Source organism: Euleptes europaea, chromosome 3 (assembly GCF_029931775.1).
Source record: "Euleptes europaea isolate rEulEur1 chromosome 3, rEulEur1.hap1, whole genome shotgun sequence".
Classification (NCBI taxonomy): Eukaryota; Metazoa; Chordata; class Lepidosauria; order Squamata; family Sphaerodactylidae; genus Euleptes; species Euleptes europaea.
The window spans coordinates 93,255,014-93,267,830 of NC_079314.1; the positions used below are offsets into that span (position 1 = coordinate 93,255,014).

The 12,817-nt window shown below is 44.8% G+C and overlaps 1 protein-coding gene across 2 annotated transcripts in view; it reads left to right on the forward strand.

Moving 5' to 3' along the window:
• CACNG2 (calcium voltage-gated channel auxiliary subunit gamma 2) overlaps positions 1–12,817 on the forward strand; it is a 152,100-nt gene that overhangs the window by 46,475 nt on the left and 92,808 nt on the right. The gene's annotated exons all lie outside the window — the stretch shown is intronic.

Genomic DNA, 12,817 nt, shown 5'->3' on the forward strand with positions numbered 1-12,817 from the left:
CTACAGGCTCAAAAAGGTCGGGGACCCCTGCTGTATACAGATTGTGTGTGCATTCACTGAAACTTGTGAACAGGACTAGAATAAGGCAGCTTTGTGTGTTCATGTATTGTATAGTAGGAAACTCACTTGTCCCACAAATTCTTGCCTCCACTTCTCGGATTAGTCTTTTCCACAACATGTTAGGAACAGAGATGCCTTGTCTGCACCAGTCATAGCTCTAAACTACTGTTTCTGGATTGGAACCATCCCAGCTTCAAGAAGGGGTTAGGTTATATGGCTTCCATGCCTTAAATCATGTTTAGACAGAAAATGTCTTTTAAAATCCTGATTCTGCAGTCCGTGTCACATAAACCAGTATGATGGTGTCTCCTCCCCTTGCCCAGTTCACCGTTTTAATGCCTTCTTCATTGCCCAATCATGCTGTTCCAGTATTAGTTGGGTGCAAATGAGCCCAACTATTACAAGAAAATAATTATTTAAAGGCTGGAAAATATGTGCATGAGAAAGAGACGGGAAGTTTCTAGTCAGGCGTGGGGGGTTGCAAATGGCTCATCTTAAAGAAAATCCCGTCCCTTTAACAGACGTCTAATGTATGGGAAATGGGAGGCTGAAGCTTCTCATGTCATTGAGGTAAATCATATCACCTCATAAAGAGCATCCCCAGCACAGTCTTCTTTGTTGGACAAAGGGGACTCTTCCTTTCTTTTTCACTAGCAGAAAAGTTGGTTGGATTCAATGCAGTGAATGCAGGGAGAGAGAACAATGCACACACATAGGAAATGCCACTTGTTTTGGAAGCTCCTGATCTTGTGATTTTGACAGCAGACATTTGTGGCTGGCAATGTTATCTCCATGCTATGCCATACTCCATACTGCACCCGATAATTCTGCCAGATCAATCTATTCTTAAAGGCAAAGGAGCAGGCCCATCTGGATTTTTTTGGCAACCTTAGCACTTAAAGGAACAAAACAGTGCACATTGGGTATAAGGAAAAGGGAAGGAATGGACCTTGTAAGAAAAAATGCAGACTAAAATCTGACACACCTTCTTTAAAAAAATAATTTTCTTCCATTTTACAAGACATTTGGCTGGAAAAAGATCCAGTGAATCAATTCAAATCACACACTTTTTTGGGGGGGGGTGGGGGGGGAGAAATATGAGTCATATAAGGTACATTTTATATGTAACCTCCATTGGTTTACTCTGGTTTACAAGAAACCACAAAAGCTTAGCTCAGCTGCTAGAGTTTTATCTGGGACATGGGAGAGAGGGGGAGGAAGAAAGAGAGAGAGCAAGAGAGAGCTCTTCTGCTGAAGAACTATTGACAACCCTGAGAACAAAGATCAAAATCCATGCCTATGTTGAAAAGAAGGAATCTGTGACCTTTTTGACCTTTCTGGGCTGAAGTTTTCTTTCTCATCCTTCAGATGTTGTATGATCCTAAGGACCGGCTGTGCAGAATGCAGCACGGCTTCAGCTACTTAACAGTAACATTTAAGAAACATATTAGTTTTGAGATGCCCTAGAAGGACGAAGGAAGAACATTCCAATCCATAATGTATGCTAAGGTTAGGCATGGATGGCTCAGTCTCTCCATGATGCAGCACCAGATTCTTCCCAGCAGGGGGACGTCATGGCTTGGGGGCTCACCCCCACCCCCAAACACCTTGGCCAGGGAGGGTCCAGCCCCCAGGCTGAAGAAGCTGGGCATTCCTGCTTCAGTGTAAAAGATCAGGCAGTACCTACTAAAGGCTTTCTTCCCGAAAACACTTAATGTAAAACAAGCACCACTGAAATGAATGAAAGGCCATTTATGCAGGGCTGTTTCCCCAAGGTCACTACCTCCAACTGCTCCGATGCTTCCTTTTGATTGTGCATGCTGACTGGCAGAGGTCACCTCGCTCTCCCCGTGCATTTCTGTGCATTTTGCCTGTGTTTTCCGTATTTTCACTAAAACAGCACCCGGAAAACACAGGCAAAATGCACGGAAACGAGCGGGGAGAGCAAGGCGACCTCTGATGGTTAGGAAAGGCATGCACAATCACAATGAAGCACTGGAGCAGTTGGCGGGGGGACCACGAGGGAAACAGCTCTGCATAAATGGCCAAGACCTTCTTAGAACTACTGGCATAAATAGCATTTTTGAAGAGCTCCATGTTTCTTTCTCACCTTTATTTCATTTCCTGCTGAAGAAGAAATAAGTGCACACAGTGACGTGTTGTTTTCTATTTCCCTGACTACTACTCTGTGTGCAGAAGCAACCAGGGGTTTTGCTCTAGCCTATATATAGCCAATTGCAGTTGTGGAGTCTTATATGTCTCTACTGCAAACTGTAGTAGTGATTGCTGAATCTTCAGTTTCATATGCATTTGTGGACGATAGCTATAGACACCCCCCTACCTTGAATCTCGTAGCTGACATCTGAATATCTCCTGATGCACAAGTGAAATATCTTTCTGTGCTCCTGAGTTTTTAAAAGCCATACGGAGGAGAAAAAGACATACTGTTTTGATGTTCAATTTTTCTAAATGTAGAATAGAAGAAGAAGGTTTTTATATGCTGACTTTCTCTACCACTTAAGGAAGAATTAAACTGGCGTACAATCACCTTCCCTTCCCCTCCCCACTTCAGACACACTGTGAGGTAGGTGGGGCTGAGAGAGCTCTAAGAGAGCTGTGACTAGCCCAAGGTCACCCAGGTGCCTTCATGTGGAAGAGTGGGGAAACCAACCCGGTTCTCCAGATTAGTGTTCCGCCGCTCCAAACCACAGCTCTTAACCACTACGCCACGCTGGCTGTCTTTCACATAACCATCAACAGCCAGTACAGCATCACCTTGGACAGCGCTGTCACCATGCATATTGAAAGCATATAGCAAGAGGTTTATCAAGCAGGGGAGAAATTCTGAATGATCTTTACCACCATACTACTACATATAGTTATAAACCAAAAATAATGTTTACATTTATATTCTCCTCTGCCTGCATCATGGAACCAAAGGCGCCATGTATGGGCTGTCCATCCAGCCACTGGCCACACTGAGCTCAGCTTAGCAACAAGAAGACTGCTAAATCATGGGCTTTCTGACCATACTCTAAAGCTAAAGGTAGTCCCCTGTGCAAGCACCAGGTCATTTCCTGACCCATGGGGTGACGTCACATCCCGACGTTTACTAGGCAGACTTTGTTTACAGGGTGGCTTGCCAGTGCCCCAGTCATCTTCCCTTTACCCCCTGCAAGCTGGGTACTCATACTCTACCCTAAAAAAATCAATCCCATGTCAGCCCCATCTTGAAATTCAACAGGTACAGGTTTCCTGTAGCTCCATGCTGAGATGCACTTCACAAGTTAACTTCTACTTAGCCTACAACTGAAAAACAAGATTCTGAGAGAAGAGATGGGATAGATTTGAAATATTTCCTACAATGATAGACACTGGCTCACAAAGTCCAGTTCTATTTGGCAGAGGGATGCCACAGACTTCGCACTGAACACATTTGACAGGCGAACGTACCATGTTCAACAGCTGCAGTCACCCAAGAGCCAAAGTCCAATAAGTTCACCTGTCCACCATCCCCCTCAAAAAACTGCCAGACAGCTTTGCATCTGGGCACTAGCTGTGGTGGTAGAGTTTTATTTCCTTGCCTTGCAGGTGCTTTTGCATCTAAGTAATAGGTCAAATGATTCCACCCTGGGCTATGCTTGGTTGGGTCGAGTAATTAAATTCAATGACATGAGGCTGGAACTATTCCTTCCCATGAAGGCTGTGAAAAAATGTGTATGTACAAAATAAGCTCAATAACATATAAGCTGTAATTCGGTTTGCTCTTCCTGTCGGAGTCATACATTTTGGGTATGGTCATAGGCAGAAGCCCTTGGATGTGAGTAGAATTGCCAAGCAGGCCTAGAGGGAAAAGGTGGTCTTCACCCTTCAGTAGATGCTTCATGTGTAGAAATAGCCTGTTGAAAGTTTTTCATGACTTGGAGGTAAATAACATCACCTGTTAAATAACATCTCTCTTTTTTTGCCATCAAAGTTGACTTAGGGTGACCCGTAGGGTTTTCTTGGCAAGAGACGTTCAGAGGTGGTTTGCCTTTGCCTGCCTCTGCGTCGCAACTCTGGTATTCCTTGGAGGTCTCCCATCCAAATACTTACCAGGGTCAAGGCTAGGGTTGCCAGGTCCATCTTTGCCACCGGCGGGAAGTTTTGGGGCAGAGCCTGAAGAAGGCAGGGTTTGAGGAGGGGAGGGACTTCAATGCCATAGAATCCAATTGCCAAAGCAGCCATTTTCTCCAGGGGGACTGATCTCTATCGGCTGGAGATCAGTTGTAATAGCAGGAGATCTCCAGCTAGTACCTGGAGGCTGGCAACCCTAGTCGAGGCTGAGAGTGTGTGACTGGCTCAAGGTCACCCAGCAAGTTTCCATGGCAGAGTGGGGATTCGAACCTGGGTTTCCTAGATCCTGTTCTGACACCTTAGCTACTACACCATGCTGGCTCTCTCAACATCACATTAAGTCTCCATTAAAGGGGCAGCACATTTCCCCCCAAGGCAATTGGCAACCTTAAGAGCAAACTAAAGGACAAGCATCAAACATCTCTTTGTTTTCAGCTCTTAATTTGTGAGTGTAATCCTGGGCAAGCTAACCCACTGGATTTAGGATCAGCCCAAGACATCATTGGTTACTCCTGCTTGTTTGTAAATTTACATTGTTCCCCTTCCCCTTTTAATGTATTTTTTTGATGTGAGCTACTTTGGGTTCTTTCAGGGAGAAAAGTGACCACTAAATAGTCTGCGACTCAGTATGTAGTAACTGTTGGGAGAAAATAAGGAAACTAACCCACTTGCTTCTTTAGGGGTAATATCCCAGCACTGACCAGGTGTAGAATATTCTACCTCTTTAACAGCAGAGTCCTTAAACAGAGTCCTCCAACATTTCTATGAATGTTGGAGGCATTTTGAATAGCACACGTATCAAATGTTCAAGAAAAACTGTTTTACTAAATATTCATAAAGTCGTTCAAAACAAACATCATTTTTCTTAAGAGGTTTCTGTAACTTTTACCTCATTTTAACAAAAACAGTGTGTAACAGCTTGAGAGAGTGAGCTAGAGAGAAAGCGTCAGCGTCAGTAACAACAGGTTTGTGGGAGAGGAAGGAAATTAGAACTCTTGTCGGGCTGAGAATATGCATGTGCAAAACAACACTGATCGCACTGAACTGTACTGGTGGAATATATGAAAGGCAACCAATCAAAAAGTGTTTGTGATCAGCTGAACCGCTTAATGAAAAATTTCCTCCCTAGTCACCGCTGGTGAACAGACCCCGAACCAAACCAGCAGGAGTATGCTCATCCCAGACCTGGATGGCCCATCCTGATCTCATCAGATCTCAGAAGCGCTAAGCAGGGTCAACCCTGATTAGTATTTGGATGGGAGACCACCAAGGAAGTCCAGGGTTGCTGTGCAGAGGAAGGAACTGGCAAACTACTTCTGTTAGTCTCTTGCCATGAAAACCCCAAAAGGGGTCGCCATAAGTCGGCTGCGACTTGAAGGCACTTTACACACACACACACACACACATTTTGACGTGAGAGAACAACCAGCTCTTCTCCTTGGGGTCTCTTGACCAAGAAACTGAGAGTAAGCAACATTCATACTGTTAAGCTCTAGTCCCTGTCAATTGCTGGAGCTGGATGGGCAAACTATCTACACTTTACTATTGCTAAGTCTGTAGCTGTCACTCTGCCTCTGAATTTGCTTTGCTGGGGATAAAAGGACTGCCTGGCCCCTTTGAGGTCTCTGCAGCAGCTCCATTAGTACCATTTCTTGCCGATTATGTAGGGCACAGCTTCTCTCTTCCACTGAAGGCATCACCGAGGGAGGATGGTCTCAGAATCACTACAGGTGCTCAATTTAGCAATTATATTTCATCCTCATTTTAACTCGTCTCATTGAATTTGGCCACTTTCAAATACGCAACCGAGCAAGGCACTTCTCCAGATGTTGTGCTGCTCTCTCAGCTGACCCTCTCTCTTGAATTTTGCTCCAGGAGTAGCTCGAAAACACCCCCTACCACATAAGCCTAACCCTTCCAGAATGCCATTTGTTCCCTCTTCACAAAAATCAAGACTGGCTACCTTGGTTATTGGCAAGTCTCGGGAAATTACCTGCACTTACAGTGGGCCATGAATGGCCCGTGGCTTAAGGATGCGAATACTTTCAAGGGAGTGAATCAGTTCACAAACAAGAAACGCTTCCCTATTTCCTAAGCAAACCGGCACCGATCCTTGTAATTTGAGCCTTGCCTGAATGTTACACCATGCCCCAGTTGCTGAACCAAGGAGTAGTTGTTGCATTTACCTCTAGGTAATTGCAAATGCTTTCCCCAACCACTGCTGTGCAGCAGAATCCTATGCATTTACTTGGAGGTAAATCTTACTGACTTCAGTGGGACTTAGGGTGCTTCCACACAATGATAGGTCTCCATGGGGTTCTCATTGCTGCTGCAAATGCAGAAGCATTCACAGTAGCAATAGATAGGGTTGCCAATCTCCTAGTACTAGCTGGGGATCTCCTGCTATTACATATGATCTCCAGCCGATAGAGATCAGTTTTCCCCTGGAGAAAAATGGCCGCTTTGGCAATTGGACTCTGTGGCATTGAAGTCCCTCCCCTCCACAAACGCCACCCTCCTCAGGCTCTGCCCCAAAAACCTCCCACCAGTGGCGAAGAGAGGCCTGGCAACCTTACTCTCCCCTCATAAAAGCAACATTGGCATTAAGAGCAGACTTATAATATCATGGGGACAGGGGGCAAGCAAGGCTGAACAGCTGGGTTTCCTCAGCTCTGGCTTAAACCCTCTCCCTTGCCTCCTCAGCAAGCTCCTAACCAAGATTTGTGCCGCTCCTGGCACAACTAGGGCTCCTACACCTTTATCAGGCTTTGGTCATACCCAGTTAAGTGCAAACTTACTCCAGCCACAGCACAGCAGTGACAAGAAGCTCCACCTTTGTTTGCCTGGCTCAGGAGCACCTGCCAAGACCAGCAGCTGATCACTACATGGCAAAGCAGAGAGCTCTCCCTGAAACCAGCTGAATATTAGTATTTGCATGAATAAGGAATTTGCACCTGTGTGTCATTCGCCCCCACCCCACCCCACCCCACCCCACACAATAAGGTACAAAAAATTGTTTCCACAAAATATTTTTTCCTTTTTCACTGCTTGTGCAAGCTATCATATTTAGTATCATTACCCAACTTTAAAGAAATGTCAATTGTTAGTCAATTAGATCTTGCTTAGTTCAATTTAAAACAGATTATAATTGGTTAGCATTGTCTTATTCTGTTAAACAAATGAGTTACGCTGTGACACAGCCAAGATGTTCTTTGCCGCTGCTGTGCCTTGCTAAAATAGGACATCAGCAACCTTGACTTTTGTGTAACCTCCCTGGTTTAAAAAAAAAGAAAAGATGATTGTAGCTGGGTGAGAACTGTGAACAAACTGTGAATTAGCAAAGTGCAAACTAATGAAAACCCACTTGCTAGCAATGCTGTGACTCTCAGAAATGTAATGCAAGAGGAAGAATTTAATTTACAAGATACTAGAAATGAAGCAGATGCTTCATTCCCATAGCCAGGAGGCTTTGGGGGATGGGATGGGCAACAGACAGAGGGAGCTGTGGCTCAGTGGTAGAGCCTCTGCCTTGCATGCAGAAGGTCCCAGGTTCAATCCCCGGCACCTCCAGTTAAAGAGACTAGGCAAGTAGGTGATGTGAAAGACCTCTGCCTGAGACCCTGGTGAGCCGCTGCTGGTCTGAATAGACAATACTGACTTTGATGGACCAAGGGCCTGATTCAGTATAAGGCAGCCTCATGGCAACCTCAAGGTCTACCCCAACCACCCCTTCAAGCTGAACCTGCTAGTCCATGTGCATTTTCCCCACCTGCATGTGCTTTTAGATATTCAGCACTCTGAATCTGCATGCTGGTCACCTGTCATCTCTCTGTGATGTCTGGAACAAAGCCAGTGTCTGGAAGTAACCTGAGATGTGAGTTGATGAAATGCAGCTTGTCAGGGTCCGTGGATCATTCACATAGGGTGGTGTTCTGGGAAGGGAAAGAGGAAATAGTGGGTGAAAGGAAAATTAGACACCTCCCACAAGTCCATACATATTGCCTGCTTGTATAACCATCAAATCAATCCTTTTACCAAGTAGTATGGTCCAGCTCTTTCCAACAATGCTCAGGTAAACTCAGAATCCCAAATCTATGATATGGCTATTCAAGCCATGCCATTTGGGTAACATCCACATGGGCCTATAGTCTATTCTTGGTGGCATCGCTTTTTTTTCTGTGTCATGACCACTCGAGTTACAGTCCAGTTATCACCATGACGCAACAGGAGAAAAGAGGATCAGACGATATTAGACAGTGGTGAGAAATAAGGGAGAGGAAGTTTGTAGCTCTCCAGTCATGATAGATTTATTTTTATTATGTTATGGTATTTCTTACTCACCTTTCTCCCAGAGGGATGCAGGTAGAAAGGGAAAATGATAAAGGAGGAGGGATGTTAGGAAAGGTCCAGTTTTAGTGTCCAATTTCTTCTTTTCTATTTGGCAAAGAATACTCAGCCAACAAAAGTTTCCCTGCCTTGGCCACTCAGCCACTTAAAGGCATCTTTTAGAGTCAAAAGATCTAAAAGAAAAGCTCAGGCTTCCCTTGACAGAACTGTGATTGCATTTGAGATCAGGATTTCTGCCCCCCCCCCCCCAAGCCTTCTTGTCTTTTAAGGGCAGAAATATGATATTGTGAAGTTCCATATAACCCCAGGCCTTTGACTACCTGTGCTTTCCTATCCAATAATAGGCTTCTTACAAATATTTAGGTATAATATTACAGAGGACCCATCATTTCAAGGAGTTCCCCCTAATTTCACAGTACAAATCAAGTCTGGAGTTAAAAGAGTAGCTATTTATTTTCCCACACTTTGACTTCCTTGGGGCACCACCATCACAGATCATAAAAGGGCAAGTGGGGGGGGGGGGCTCAAGGACTTGCAGAGAGCATCTTATTTTTCCATCCCCCACTATTTTCTCTTTCTCTTTCATGAAAGCCCCATAGCCTCCCCCCTTGTCCTGCTTCCTTCTCTCCTTCCCACCCACCCACCTACCTTTATCTTCCCCTTGTTTTTTAGCTTTCCCTCCTTCCCTCTCCTGGAAGTCTCTCCCCAGGAAAGTGTGGCCCAGTTGCATGGTGCCAGCCCAGACACCGGGCTACATCAAGTTGCAAGGTTCTGGCTGGGCTGAGCTGGGCACAGTTGCATGGTGGGGAGCCTGCAAGGATTTGTGGGGAGCACCTTAATTTCTCCTGTATCCCCCTCTTGACTCTGTTTTTGTCCTTCTGGCAGTCCCAACATCCTCAACATTCGCTGTTCCCCTCTCTCTTTCCCACCCACACACCTACCTTTTATCTGCCCCCCCAACTATATTTATTATTTATTTACTTCATTTATACCCCGCCTTTCTCCCAAATGGGGGCCCAAAATACCAGTCATCATTTTGGTCTCTTCTATTTTATCCTCACAATGACCCTGTGAGATAAGTTAGGCTTATATGTGACTGGCCCAAAGTCACCCAGTGAATTTCCACAGTAGAATGGAGATTCAAACCTGGATCTCCAAGTTGCTAAACTCTAACCACTATACCACACTGGCTTTTATGGGGTGGTTGCGGTTGCACAGTAGCTGTAGCAAGGACCCAGGTCTGGATGAATCATGCAAGTTGTATGATATCAAGTCACCCTAGAGACTGCTGGTGGGCCTGACCTTGATGGCCCCCAAGGCCAAATCAGCTTGGAAAGGGCTGTGTCCAGTGCTGCCTTTTACTGATAGAAACCAAGGCTTGAAGGCTGTCAATACTATGTGGTTGCCTAGCAATGCCCACTGAGGTATTCATTTATTACAGTTACGGGGCTGCTTTTTTTTTAGATTTCAGATTTTTCTGAAAACCTGGGATGTTTTTCAGGTTTGTAGGAAAATTTGTTTTATATTTTTGTGGCTTCAGTTTCTAGATTTGAGTATCCACAGATTTGGCCTTGTTGAGAATGAGATATGTTGATACCATAAAGGAATGTAAGGAATTGTGGTTTGACCTTGCAATTCAGGGCTTACAATACTTGCATAAACCTCCATAAAATTCAAGCTCTTAAAACAGCTTGTTTAACAATTTAGCTCTGGGAAGAGACTTTTCTGATCACTGTTACTAATTAAAGGAGCTGTGTCCTTGCAAAGTTGGATCTAGTTTGTCAGATCTTGCAAAGAGCTTTTATCTTGTCCTGCTATGGGCTGAGAAATTCCATTGAAGAAACATACGCTTTGAACCACACTAGGAAGCAAAAGACAATGGATAAAATCCAAAATCTGTAATAGGAGTATGCATTATTATAAAGTATAATACCATTCGGTTCACTGCCGAAATAGGTAGAATGGGCTTTTCTAGGATTTATTGCTGGCCGAGGCTGCTCAAGCAGATTAATAGATCTCTGAGGCTGAATTCATATGAACATATTTTAACATGCATTTTGCTTCACTTGGGGCAAAATGCACATTAGCAGCTGTTAACAAGAATACTATTTTCCCCTGCTGAACAGGGATTGATAAGGAGTATCTGTACAGTAGAATACCCTACCTGTTTACTAGTAATGACAGTAAAGAAAGGACTCTATGAATGGTAAAAGCAATAGGGTGTTTGGCAGGGAGACAACTGAAAGTTAAGTAACAGTTTGGGGGACGCAACCTGAAGAAACTGATTCGGGAACTGCTGTGGACTATTCTTGTTATGACCAATATGCGTGTGCTTGCAATCAATTCACAGTTGAGAGCCAGCATAGTGTAGTGGTTAAGAGAGGAGGACTCACTCCTACACATGAAGCCTTCTGAGTGACCTTGGGATAGTCACAGTTCTCTCCAAATTCTCTAGCCCTATCTACCTCACAAGGTGTCTGTTGGGGGAGAGGAAGGGAAGGCGATTGTAAGCCAGTTTGAGATGCCTTAAAGTTAGAGAAAATTGGGGCATAAAAACCAACTCTTCTTTTTCTTCTTTTTATGGTGACCCCGTAGGGTTTTCAAGGCAAGAGACATTCAGAGGCGGTTTGACATTGCCTGCTTCTGTGTGGGCTGAGAGAGTTCTGAAAGAACTGTGACTAGCCCAAGGTCACCCAGCAGGCTTCATGTGCAGGAATGGGGAATCAAACCCAGTTCTCCAGATTAGAGTCCCCCACTCTTAACCACTACACCATGCTGGCTCTCGTTGTGACCAATACACAGTTTTTAACTACGACCAGTCCTACCCATTCCCTCTGCCTCTACCTTATACAGGCACTGTGTAACCAAGGACTGACACACTTTGTGAGTAGTTCACAGAAGGCTCAGTGTTCACAGAGTTGCAGAAAAATTGCACAAGGCCAAAACTAACATCTAGATTTACTAATTAACATACCTAGGTCAGCAGTCTAACTGTTCAAGGCTCCACAGAGAAACCGTGGGGGATGACATCCCCTTTGGGAGTGCAGAGACTACTCCATAGGCAACTTCCAGGTCCAAACCTCAGCTTTTCATCTTCCAGGTATGACGATTTTATTTCCTTTTGCATCCTGCTCCTGCCCCCCTCCCTTAGGATACTCCATTTAATTTTATTTGCATACATGCCTTGTCTAAAATGAAGACAGAGTTTGCAACTGTTCCAGCCAAGGCTCCTCTTCAGTGTGTCAAGGTCTTCTCGTTCTTTGAACATTTAGTATAGGGAAGTGAGAAAGACCTCCCAAGAGATCCAGTGCCATTTTAGGACTCCACTGTGGACTTTCTTCTGAATATACAAATGGGCTCTCCAGCTCGAAACACTGTGATGCGCAAAAGATGCCTGCCTGGTATCTTTGCCTAACGTGGCCAATATCATCAGATGAAGTTGCCATCTACAATAGGCCAAACTAGACTTGATGCACGAGGTCAATGATTAGGATCTTGGGGAGGGGGGGTTATAAAGCTAATTAGCAGACCTGAAGGGTGGCTGTGTGAGGTGGTATTTAACCCTTTCCTCTTTTTCTTCCTCATGATTTAAAGTACCTTTTTGGATTTGCAGGTGCGGTTCTTCACAGGTGAAAAGGCAGATTTAATGTATTCATTTAAAAGGTATATCCCCCTTCTCTTTGCATTTCACAGGCCATTTATGCATGGCTGTTTCCTCGCGGTCTCCCTGCTGACTGCTTCAGGGCTTTGCTTCGATTATGCTTGCATTTGCCAACCCTCAGAGGTCGTTTCTGCGTGTTTTGCCTGCGTTTTCAGGATGCTGACTGAACACGAATCCAGAAAACACAGGGGAAATCGTGGAAATATGCAGGAAGAGCGAGGCAACCTCTGACGGTCGGGAAATGGAAGCATAATCAAAGCAAAGCCCCGAAGTAGTTGGCAGGGTGACCACAAGGAAGCAGCCATGCATAAATGGCCACAGTTGCCATCATCAAAGTCCACAAAGGAGTTTGGAGGCAGTGGTCTTTTATTCCATACTATGGGCTAGATGGGCAGCATCCCCACAGTGAAGATTCTGAATTTTGAATTGCCAGTTTTGAGGCACATTGGTAATGGACCATCTGCATGGGTGTTTTCTACTAACCGTCCTCTGTCAACAGCTATTCCCCCTGCATTTTCCCCTCAACATGTCACCAGAGGGCTTTAAAAAAATCAGTAATTGTTATAGCACTATAGTTTTGGGAGGGTGGCAGTAGAAGAGTCAGACTCGAGTCCAGTCGATCTTAAAGATCGA